The sequence below is a fragment of the Tenrec ecaudatus genome, chromosome 1 (assembly GCF_050624435.1).
Source record: "Tenrec ecaudatus isolate mTenEca1 chromosome 1, mTenEca1.hap1, whole genome shotgun sequence".
NCBI classification, from domain to species: Eukaryota; Metazoa; Chordata; class Mammalia; order Afrosoricida; family Tenrecidae; genus Tenrec; species Tenrec ecaudatus.
Genome location: NC_134530.1, coordinates 260,377,389 through 260,390,247, shown reverse-complemented (window position 1 = coordinate 260,390,247; position 12,859 = coordinate 260,377,389). Strand labels below are relative to the sequence as shown.

At 42.3% G+C, this 12,859-nt stretch overlaps 1 pseudogene; it reads right to left on the bottom strand.

Annotated features, from left to right (window-relative positions):
* Window positions 1–4,056: 4,056 nt before the first annotated feature.
* Window positions 4,057–4,322, bottom strand: LOC142437455 (dynein light chain 1, cytoplasmic pseudogene; annotated as a pseudogene).
* Window positions 4,323–12,859: the final 8,537 nt, after the last annotated feature.

Sequence of the window (12,859 nt, the reverse complement as noted above, 5' to 3'; positions counted from 1 at the left end):
AGCTTAATGTTCTTTGTCAGGTATTATTTCATAATTTTTCATTAATATTTTTTTTGGTGTCAGGAGTGGGGTATATTTTTTAACTCATAACATAATCTAATTTTATGTACCTCTTTTATTATTCTTATTTTAGTATCAACTGTATGAAATAATAAACTACCTTTAGGTATATAGTTTTTTTAAATATACTTAAATAGTCATTAGGGCAGTGAACTGGTTGTTAAATTGCTTGGATACTGTAAGAGCCCCCCAATAAAATTCTATTTTAAAAAAAGTATCCCCTTCCCCTCCCCTGGGCACCCTAATCAGACTAAGACAAAGGAATGACCCAGACAACTTGTCTGCAGCCATCACTGACCACAGACATTAAACATTTTGTTTGGAGTTAAAAAAAGTTGTTAAAAATTGTTTTAAAAAATTGTTTGGATCCCACCATGGGGTTGAGTCCAACTACCAATCTGGTTACAGCCTGTGTGTGCCTCCTTTGGGGTGTGGCATTTTAGTAAGAGATGTTTTGGAGAACTAACTTTTTACTTGCCCCTCTTTTCCCTCCTGCCTGCTTGGATCCTGCACCTGGTTTCTGGGTCCATGTAACCTGCTGGCCCTGGGAGGTGACAGTGACCTTCCATGTCCCCTGTGACTCTGCCTCCACCATCCCTCAGTCTTCAGGGCTTCCTGATTTTCCTGCCACAAAGAGGCAAGAAAAAGCTCCAGCTTCAACATCTCGCTAAAGGCTTCCACAGACTTAGATTATACTGGGTTAGCCCACTCTGCAACTATGTAGACGGTTTCCTTTCTTTCTTTTTTTATTAAAAGATTATAGACTCTTTTTGGTATAAATTCTTTGTGTGTGTGTGTGTGTCACTTGTTTTGTTTCTCTAGAAAACCCAGACTAGCACATTTGTCAAAGATCCAAAAGGAACTCAGCCTCTATTTTGGAAGAGACATAATCGATGCTCAATAGCTATTTTTGTTTTAAAATACTTGTATTGGGAGCTCTTACCTCTCTTATCACAATCCATACATTCATCCAGTGTGTCGAGCACATTTGCACATATGCTGCCAGCATCATTTTCAAAGCATTCTCTTCCCACTTGAACCCCTGATATCAGCTCCCCATTTCTCCCCCACTGCCTCTCCCCTCCCCCCTCACGAAACCTTGGTAAGTTATAGATTATTTTCATATCTTATATCGTCCTCTGTGGCCCCTCACCCACGGTTCTGTATCCCCCCTGAGGGGGTTATAGATTGATCCTTGTGATTGAGTCCCCATTTTCCTGCCACCCTTCCCTACTCCTCCTGGTATCTCTACTCTCCTTGTTGACCCTGAGGGGTTTATGTCTCCTGGATTCCGTGTTGCAGGCTCTTGTCTGTAGCAGTGTGCATATTCTGGTCTAATCCAATTTGTAAGGTAGAATTGAGGTCATGATAGTGGGGGGAGGGGAGGAAGAATCAAAGAACTAGAGGAAAGTTGTGTGTTTCATCGGTGCTATACTGCACCCTGACTGGCTCATCTCTTCCCTATGGCCCCTCTCTGAGGGGATGTCCAATTGTCTACAGATGGGCATTGGGTCTCCACGCCATACCCCCCACCCCCATTCACCTTGGGTATGATTTTATTCTGAGTCAACAGCTATTTGTGTAATAAATAAATGAAAAAGACAAAGGACTTTTCTGGGGCTACAGGACAAGCACTGGAGGATCTGTTAGATCTCTCTGGAGATAGAGTTGTACCTCAGTTCTTGGCTCTGCGCGAGAAAGAATTCACGCCGAAGCCTGGTTCGTGACCCAAGTGAGTTTTATGAGAGTTAGAAGAAGTTTCAGGTTTACACGGCACCCATAGGACTCCTCCTGACCATGCAGCCTGGCGGAGGCTGCTCAGCGTCACACAGAAAAGTGTCTTGACTCTGGGCTTCTGCCTTTTCAAGGATTCCATGGGGAGGCGTGGTTGACGACCCTGATCGACTCCATTGGCTGAATTGAATCACCTGGCCCAGGTGGGCCAATCTAGGTGGCCCAGGTGGGCCAATCCAGGTTTAGCGCCCACCCATGCCTACCGGTGGGAAACCTGAGCCTCTGAGCATGTGCAGTGCGCCGCTCCTTGTTCCGGTGCTTGGCTCTCTGGGCATGCGTTAATGGACATTTTCTAGCCCTGCACTAGCCTGCCTAGTAGAACTAGGATCAAAATTCAGACTTTTTTGGAAAAGGGGCCTAAGTCTTCCAGGAACTTTTCTTTCCTCTCAAAGTGGTGGGAGCAAATAGGTTAAGTATGCGCTCTCCCAAATCAATCTCTCTCTCTCTCTTTCTCTCTCTCTCTCTCCTCTCTCTCTGTAGTAGGTTTTGCTCCACGTCCTTTGAAACCCAAATGCCCTTATCCTCATAAAATGAGATACTTTAAAGAAACATCTTGACTTTAAAAATGGTCTCTGCTGAGGACTGGAGTACTCTGATGGAAGCAGAGAGTGGTCGCCTTGAGGCTGTGGAATTGGCGGTCACTGGACCATGGGGGAACCCCTGGCTTGGTGGGTGTCCAGTAGAAAGGGACCCAGAATCACCATCACTGTGTATTTAGTACCTTGATGCCATTTGCATTGGTATGACAGGTTTTGATCTGTCGGGCAGGGATCTGCACTTGTACGAGTTGATCCAGTTTCCCCGTGGCACCCATGCTTAGGGTCGACAGGGCTCAATGGACAGGGAGATCAGATTCTTCAGGGCAGCAGCTCGCGGGTTGCAGCTATAGTGGAGCTGTACTGGCAGAGACTCCTCACACTGATAGCATCTGGAGGGCTGGACCACTGGGAAATTGTTGGTGTTATCCATGCAATCGCCTTTTACTCCAGAGGGATGGTTTTTTTATTTTGTTTGATGGGTTTTTGTTTTCCGGCTTTGTGTGTGTGGGTGGGGTGGGGTGGAGTGGAGTGGTGAGTGGTGGGGGTGTTTTAAATCATTTTGTTGGGAGCTCTTACAGATATTATAGCAATCCATAATTCAATTAGACCAAGCACAATTGTACAATTGCTGCCACCATCAGTTTCAAAACATCTTCTTTCTTCTTGAACTCTTTGATATCAGCTTGCTCTTCTCCCTCCCCTGCCCTCCCCCTATTTTGTTTGTTTATTTGCTTGTTGGTTGGTTTGTTGCTGTTGTTGTAGTTGGTCTTTGGGGGCTTTGATGTTGTCATAATACAAATGCTCAAGTAAGCCAGAGTCTGCATCACCCTCGGACAAGCAGATGGATTTGGGGCTCCAACTCAGCTCTGGCCCCAATCCAAGAATAGTTACTTCTGATTACATGGCCCTGCTTGATACTCACCTTCAGTAAATGATCACTGAAGATAAGGTTGCTATAGCAAAGTGTGGTGAAGAGAGCAGATGGTGCCCAGCTATCGATCAGAGTAGCATCTGGAGTCTTATAAATTTGTATTCAAACAAGCAGCCATCTAAGTGAGGAGTCAACTAAGTCCATATGAAAGAAGCACACCAGCCTGGGTGAGCCAAAAATGACAATCACAAAATCCAAATATGGTAAAGGGAAAGGATCAGCGCTTAAATTGTCAACACCCAATTGTGGAAGGCTATGGTGGACCGTGGAAGCCCCAAACCCATCTGCAGAGTGTCTAATCAGATTAAGCCTCTGGCAGATTTCCTCTAGCCACAGGCAGTGCTCCCAAACAGCTTTATGATCGGATAGAGATCAGTGTAAACTTGAGTATACTGAAGTGGGCTTAATACTTGGTCACTTGACCTCCCTCTTGAGCCAACCTGAAATTGTTGCAGGTGCAAGTATTTCCGGTTTGTTCCATGACAGAATTCTTCCCTGGGATTAAAATACTGATGGTCGTATTTTCTTTCTTTCATCTTCTTATCATTTTGCTAATTGCTTTATAACCACAAAGGCGTACAGAGGAGGTCCTGTACCAAGCAATACAACAAAGGTTCAGTGGTGGAGGTGTTCTCTTAGCAAGGCTGAAGAGTCCAGTCTCTGGTATTTGGAATTGAGGCGGCAGTCCTTGGTTTTGGATGGATCCCCGGGTGTGTGGGCACAATCCATGCTTTAACCAGATTTGAACAGAAGGATGGCTACTTGGCCCAGGTAGAAGTAGATGAAATGCTTAGTTTCATGTGTCACATAGCTACCAAAGTTTCTGCCCACAATGCAGTGTCAAGTGGGATTGTACTTCTTGTCAACTCCTTGATGTGGGTCACAATGTCCTTCTCTATGTTGTATCTCTCCAGCGCCTGAGTAGTGCACTCCACCGAGTCCTGTTGCATCTCCTCCGACATGCCGGCAGTTTTGATCACGGCCTTTTGGTCCCACATGGTTATGGTGAAGGCCGACTAACCGACTGCGATGGTCCAGGGGGAGGGACTTAGAGCGGCTCAAACACAGCGAGAGCCATCGCTACCAAAGCCGTGGCGCATCTGACTCATTATTTGGATTTTTATCTTTATATTATTGCTGTTTTTTCTTTGCCACTTTGTTTTGTTTTTGTTTCATGTTGTTACTGTTGGTTTCCCAGTTTGTAAACCACAGAAGAAATAGATGCATAGAGCTAATTACTGATGCAAGGGTTTATAGGTGACCTAGGGGTGGAGGAGGGAGATAGAGAGGGTGAGGGAATTTGGGGAGCACACAGGGACTGCAGGGGGAGGGATGGAGCACTAGAATTGATTGTGATGACTATAAATGAGTACACACAACTCATTTTAAAAACAATTTAAACATGGAAGTTTATGATATGTGAATATTGTATCAAGAAAACCAAAAGGGCGCAAGTAGAAAGACATTGTTTTGGAAATGTTGATGGCAACATGTGTACGGTTTGTCTAATATTATTGAATGATGGATTGCTATAAGATTTGTAAGAGCCCCCCAATAATTAAAAAGAAAAAAAGAAACACACATACATACACACACACACACACAGAAACGCAACGACCTATGGTTACCATAGGTGAAGGGGAAAGTGTTGTCACATTGGGGGCATTGAATTTATGGTTTCAAGACTTTATTTTTAATGTTAATGTCAATCATTGGCATCTACTCTTTCAAACTCAACATTTGGAAGCAACACACCCCAGTCTCTTTAATGATGAAAGAATCACAGACTAGAAAGGAGGTAACAATAATATGAATATTTCAGGATATTGTCTGCTTTATTAAGAAAAACCAATTGAATTATTCATTCATATATCTTAGAGGATGTTCAGGGGCCAAAAAAATGTGGCACCAGATTTAAACAATCTTGGAAACATTTTGCCTCATAATATAATTTTTAAATGCAAAATAACTTTTTCATTTTTTTAAGCTAGTGCATATTGGCCCTGGTGAACTTCATGATCTGAGTAGAAGGAAAAAATATCATGTTAGGAGTGATACTGATTTTGATTATGTCTTTCAAGTACTTACAGTGATACTCTAAAGAGTAGAAAAATGAATAAAAACATAAACAAATAATTCATTATGTGGAAACAAAACTGTCACCATTATGAACAAGTGCACCTAAAAGGATGTTACATTCTACATCAAGGGAAATGTAAGACACTTGATATGAAACAAAATAATAGGGCCTGGTTAAACATTAGAAAACCTATCAAAGATATTCCCTCACATAAATAAAACAAAGGAATAAAAGCCATAGGATCCTATAAATTGATACAGAAAAAGCATTTGACAAAATCTAACACTTATGCCCAATAAAAGTGCTAACAAAAAAAAAGGAGAAGGAAGAAATAGAATGGGAATCCTCAATATAGTAAAGGGTGTATATTAAAAGCCAACAGTGATCGCCCTTGACCCAACCTGAAATTCTTCTAGGTGCAAGTATTTCTTGCTTGTTCCATGACAAAAGTGTCTTCCCTGGCCTTTTAAATATTCCCATGGTCTTTCCTTATTTGTTATTTGTATTTTCATCTCTGTAGTATTATTTTACCCTCACCACTTAATTTTGTTTGTTATTTATTGTTCCCGTTGGGATTTCCACTTTGAGAAGCGCATAAGGGATAGATGCATAGAGATAAGAACTGATGTGAGGGTTGATAAGGGAGGTAGTTTGGGGGTGAGAGATGGGGAGGGTAAGAGGGTTGGGGGAGCAAACAATGTATGTGGGATGGAGGAGGGAGCGCTAGAACAGATGGTGATTACACAACTCATTTCAAAAATGATTTAAGCATGGGGTCGGGGGAGGGGCGGGCGGAGATGTTCTAAAGTTGATTGTGGTAATCGTGTGACCCTTCTTGATAAGATTGAACTATTGAATTGTGTGATATGTGGATTAAGTGCCAATAAAATGGTTACAAACAAAACAATGGTGAGAGACTGAAAGAATTGCTGTGATAGGTAGGTTTATTGTGACAACCTGTTCGATAAACACACGTGGGATTAATAAGGTTGCAGTTTAACTGAAGGGCAAAGAGATAAATGGCTCAGCGAGCCTCACCTTTCTTGTCTCTTGCTCTTTGATGATCTGACTAGTGTGCGGCTGCCTTGACTGGCTCTCAACCTCAACTTGCGAGCTACACTATCTGTGGACACTCGATCTGTGGATTGTGTCCCTATAGTTTGAGGTTCCTTCAAAGACCTGCTTTACCACACTGCTGGTGTGTACATCACTTGAGCTGGGGACTGTCAGACCCTGTCATCTGGCTGACTGTTGGTGACTTGTCCTACTATTTGCTGCCTGTGGCTGGACTGCCTGTACTGCTCTACAGAAGACTCTGCTGTCTGCTTCCTTGACTCGCACCCATCAGCCCTCGTGAGTTGAGGGACTGCCAGTGTATTGACTGTCTCACAAAAGTGAGTTGCACTGAGCCATTTGTACTGCTCTATAGACTAATTAGCTGTTTATTTCTTATGCTCTATCTATCTATCTGAAATCATAAGTGTCCTGGTTTTGTTTCTCTAGAGAACACTGTCTAACACAATTGTCCATGCAAATAAGGACCAGGCAAGGATGCCCCTTATCACCATTCCTATCCAATACTATAGTGGAAATCCTAGCTAGAGCTATAGGATAAGAAATGGAAATTAAAGGCATTCAAGTTGGCAAAAGAGAAGAAAAACTCACTTTATGGATTAAATGATTTTATACATAGGGACTCTCAAGATTTGGCAGGAAAATTATTGAAACTAATTGAAAGATTCAGCAAAGTGGTACAAATCAATGTCCAAGAATCAGTTAGATGATTTTACCCTAATAAAAAGAAGCTCTGAGAAGGAAACAGGAAAGTGACACTATGAACAATAACCACCCAAACAATGAAATACTTAGGAATAAAGGGCCAGCGAAACAAAACAACCTTTACAAAGAAAACTAGAAAACACAACTACAAGTCAACACTACCCAAAGCAATCTCTAGGAACTGCCCTCAGCCCTGTGACTCACCAACCATGTAAGATCGAAAGGGCAGAAAATGTAAACCCCAGTTATTTTTGGGAGGAGGGGGGGCTTGTACCTAGGAAACTCATCTCCTGGCTCCTGGCTCAGCCCTTTGCAATAAAGCTACTTTCTCTTTCTCAAAAACCAGCGTCCAGATATAGGATTTCTGTGCACACCAGGTAGGGATTTTCTTGGGTTCTATTATAATTTTGGTCACCAGGCAGGAGAAATTGGCCCTTCAGATCTGCCTTTTCAGAACCCGACACAGCCTCAAACCACAGACAGGCCTGTTATGAAACCCCAGCACCCACAGGGATGTTCGCTCAGGAGGAGATGGTGAGTTGTCTGGCCCAAGTGTCGACATTCCTTGAGAATCCAAAACTAGCCTGGTTCAAGATGTCTTTTCTTGATTTTATTTTCATTTTTAAACTCTATTGAGTGAATTTGATGAAGGTTTACAAACCAGATCATCAGTTTTACATTTAACAGTTCATACACATTTTGTTTCAAATCATCCATTGCCTCAATGTACCATTAATAATCCCATTCTCTTCCTGTGTTTCCTGTTCCCATTTCTTTTTCCTAGCCCTCTGGTGGATTGTTCTATGACGGGGGTAAGTTTAATTCCAGACCTGAAGGGTGACGAAGGGTTATAATCTTGGTGGTTCCACAAGTCTCAATTTGACCAGTAAGTCTGGCTTCTTTTATGATTTGGGATCTAATTTGGGGATCTAATTAGATCTAATCAATGATCCTTTTCAGGGCAGTTGACGGTGGTAGGTCAGGTCTCTGGGCTGTGGAGGCTGATATTTGTTTGAGTGGCCCGTTAGTCCACTGGACTAAATGTTTCCCCATGTATTTACATTTGTATCATGCTTCTTCCCTCTGAAGGGTGAGACACGTAGAGTTACACCTTAGGTGTGTGCTCACAAGCTTTGAAAATAGACCCTATTCACTACTTGCTGAAGCAGGATGTAGAGCATTTCACACTGTCTTTTACATAAATTGCTTTGATACATAAGCATTATATTATATGAAACTTTTGGGGTTTGCTGTGTTGGGTTAGACATAACTGTTATATATCTTTTGGGATATTGATAATACATGTGTTAGGCCAGGTTGACTCGAGAAACAAATCCAGTGACACAAATATATGTGTAAGAAAGAGCTTTACATGAAGATTTATATTAACTAAACATGATCAAGAAAACACCCTGTAGAAAAGTGGTTGAAGGAAGACAATGGACAGTGTAAGATACAAAATAACAACAATAATATATATTTGATCAAGGATTCATGAGGGTGAAAAAGTGGGATTGGGGAAAAGAGGAGATGATACTAAGGCTCAAGTAGAAAGAAAACATTTTGGAAATGATGATAGCAACATATGTCAAAGTATGCTTAATACAATTGTGGGGGTAGTTACATAATCTATTGTCAATTTTAGACTTATGAATGAAGGGGTGGAGTTTGGCCTGTCAATCAGGTCACAACTTGATGACCTCATTTGGAGGTACTAAGAAGATAAATAACTCGCTGGAGGCAGGACTCACACTCACTACCATAGTAACATTCTTGCTGACAAGCCACATGGAGACAGGCTGAGCTAGTCAGAGCCTTAGAGCTGAAGGAACCATGTGGAGACCCCTGCCAGCTCTGAAATGCCTCTACCACCACTGGATCCACAAGACTTTCTCCCCACTGGCCTGTGATCTTCCTACATTTGGTGTCATTGTATGTGTTGCGTGGGTCTGAAGAGGAATGTATGGACTGGTACTGGACATGTGGGCTAATAGCAGACTTATGGGCTTGGTCTGGACTGGGCTGGGATGTTTTCTCAATATTCAATTGCTCTTGTATATAAATCTCTTTCTTATACACATATGAGTGTCTCTCTGGATTTGTTTCTCTAGTCAACCCAGACTAACACAAATTGAATTATGGATGGTTATAAGATCTGTAAGAGCCCCCAATTAAATGATTAATTAAAAAAAAAAGAAAACATCCCAGCCCAGTACAACTCAAGTCCATAAGCTCAATACGTGTCCATAAATCTCTCTTTAGACTCAGTGTCATGTAATGATGCAAAATGCAGGAATATCACAAGCTGGTGTGTGCTAAGTCATGTGGATTCAAGGTCAGTGGAAACCTGGCAGGGCTCCGGTAGCTCTCCAGGTGGCCAGTCAGCATGAAGATGAAGGCGGCGGCTGAGGGGTTTCCCAGGACTCTTCTTGAGAAAGCACTCGCACAAGGAGGCACCATCAGCCTGTGACCTGATTGACAGGTTGGATACCACCCCTACACTTTTATATATATTATGAAACTATCACAATACCTATGTTTAAGTGTGCACGAGAGTGTGAATGCTGTAGAAGGAATGGGTAATCAGACAAGCACACCAGAATGCAGGTCCTGAGAATATATCCTGAAACATCCGTAGCATTTTAGCTATGAATTCATGAAGGGAAAGAAATTTCTATTTTCTGTAGTCTTGCGTGGCCACAGTACCTGCTTGGGTGAGGTGAAAAGTGGCCCAAGAATGGGACACTTACTTAGAATACTAGTCTTTCAGCTAGGTTTATTTTGAAAGGGGGAAGAAAAATGGGATGGGACCTCAGACACCCAAGCTTTTCATATGTTATATTGGAGTAATGAGTTCCAGACCAGTGCATAGGGATGCTTCAGGTGGCTTGTAATAACAAAATCAATGGTTAAAAACAAAACCCTGTCCTCCATGGTTCAGAGGACCCAGACTCTTAGTCTTCTACCGACTGCGATGGCGCCTAGCCTGGCTCGGGTAAGAGTGACAACTAGGAGCTCTCATTGCACAGGTAACTCAACAAGTGTCAGGAACTTTAGGTGTCAGATGGAAACTTTATGCATCAAGGAGACCCCAGTGTGTGGGGAAAACAGAAAAGATTAATCACACTCTAAAGGACAATATCCTTCCTGATTTAAAAGAATACTCAATAAAATAGGAAAAGAAAGAAAATGCTCAACATAACGGAAGCGGGAGACTTCTATCAGACTTATTGAGAGAGATACAGACTTGGATTCAGTTACTACTGTTGCCTTGTTGATAGTTAAAGATTGCTTCTAGAAGCAGGCTTAAAGTAAGCTTTTATGAAATGCTATAGGGGAGACCTTCCTTAAAACCACATCAGAGGACGCACATCAGATGACCCCCATGTACTCCATAAGCATTAATCAATCATATGTGTTGGGACGTCCGCCCTCCTAGTAGTTGTCTTTTACATCCTGTAACTGTAGAACACTCCCAGGACCCTATGCTAAGAGTGTTAATAGTTATAATGTCAACGGTACTATTGGACCAACTGGTCAATTGAAAGAACAACACACAGATCCAACTGTCACAAGCTGTGGCTTCAGGAAAAACTCTCTCAGAATGTTGGATAGGTCAATATAGACCTCAGTCCTCCCCCGAGTTAGCATACTTGTGGGCTGTGAGTCTCCAAGGCTTGAAACTAAACTATGTTCCCGGTCCTCAGTTATTAGACGTTAATGCAGGTGTTTAACTTTACTTCAAGTGTTTAACTCCACTCTCCTGAAAATCTTAGGCGGAAGGCCAAGGCCACCACCTGCTTCCAACTTGTAACCATCTATGCATGGACCTTAGGAAGTGCCACCTGCCCAGGTTCCCCAATCTTATTAAAATGCTCTAAACAGTTGACTGAAAACCTTGGCAGCTATAGTGCTTGTAGCTACACTCAACACATCCACCTTGCTGGGTGGTCAAGACTGCAACGGAAAAATAGGTCATTTGTCTATTTACTCTGTGCCACACTAGGTTCACTTTTTTATGTGGACAAGACACCCCGAGAACCCACGCTGCCTGGGCTTTTAAATGTTTACCCTTCACTCAGATGACAGATAACTGCACCCTAGAATGCCAAGTTTTCTGCACGATGGCAACTTCCCCTGGTAGTATCACCAGACTAACGCAACCCTGAATGACCAATTCTCAGGCAAGAAGGTTTCTCTGGGAAGAGGACAGCAAGTTATTGCCCATCAGTAACACTGGATTCAACTCTGTCATTGAGGTCTCTAGCATGGGGTGGATCATCTTCAGGATATTGACCCTGTGAGGACAGGCGAATTTAGAACATGCATTACATAACTTCGCCGATGCTTTTGACATTCTTGTCTGTGTGACTGGTCCAAGCTGAACAAAGATCATTAGACTCTTAGATTTTATTTAGTGGAAACTGGAGGAGTTTGCACCGTAACAAATGTGGATCTAAATACTGAACAAGTAGAAGGGCACCATGAGGCATCCAGAAGGCAGGCAACGGACAATGCCAAGGGCAGGTTTCTCTAGAGGTAGCCAGGCAGGAGGCATGTGGTTGAATCTTGGTCCCATGGCTGTGGAAAGAACTTTTGCTTTCCTTCCCATCACTCCTGTTGGGGGCTTGCACTCTAAATTTAATTTCACACTTCATTTCTCCGTGGTTATAGGCCACCAGCCTTTTTGCCTTAGTCCCACCTCCAGACCCAAAGTAACATGCCAATAAAGCTGCCAAACAATTCCTTGGACATGTCCCTTAATGTCACCTCCACTCAGCAGGAAGTAGCTAGAAGACTGTCCCTTGTGATTAAGGAATTATCAGCTCAGGGGATATTTGAAGCCCATCTAGAGTAGTAGGTTGAACTGATTTCCTTTAATACCAAAAAGCTGAATTAATACCTCAAAGCTGTTTTGCAGAAGAGTAGCAATCCGGACTTGCAGTGACTGTATATATATTGAATTATTATTGCCAACCAAGTCTGTGTGCAGTCAGACCCAGCCATGTCCTAAAGATGACCTTATGACATACCCCACCTGTAACCCCCCAACTAGTCTTGCTAAGCATGCCATTTTCTGCACATGGGATACAGGACCACTATGCATGCATCCAGATCCACCCCAAATGCATAAACATGATTTCCAAAGAAATCATATGAATATGTATAACTTCCCTTTTATCCAGTCTATAAAAGTGTAAATACCTCAGCTATTTAGGTGCCAAAATTGAGGAATCATCTTTCTGGCTCTTTTTCTCAGTTCTTTGCAATAAAGCTACTTTCTTTCTAAAAACAAAAACCAAATAGAATTTACCCAAGGACAAATTTCACAAGGGTTAGGAAAGGAGTGAACTGGAAACTGGAAATGTGGTAGGAAATGGGGTAGGTGATGGTTTGTTGAGGGAATTGCAAAGAATGAGATTAAACAGTGTGCATAAGCTGTTATATATAAAACTGGTGATTCACAATAAACGTTTTTAAAATAGGGTCACTCTGTCTATTTTTGACTCTCCAATAAAAAAAATCTTGAGCATTGCCTGTGAACCTGAACTTCCTAACAGAAATATCTTCATCTTTGACTTCTGCGTGGTTGAGCACTGAACAGGGAACCCAATGTCATGGATAATCATGTAAAACATTGATGCCTTTTCATTATGAAAAGAATTTTATCCATTT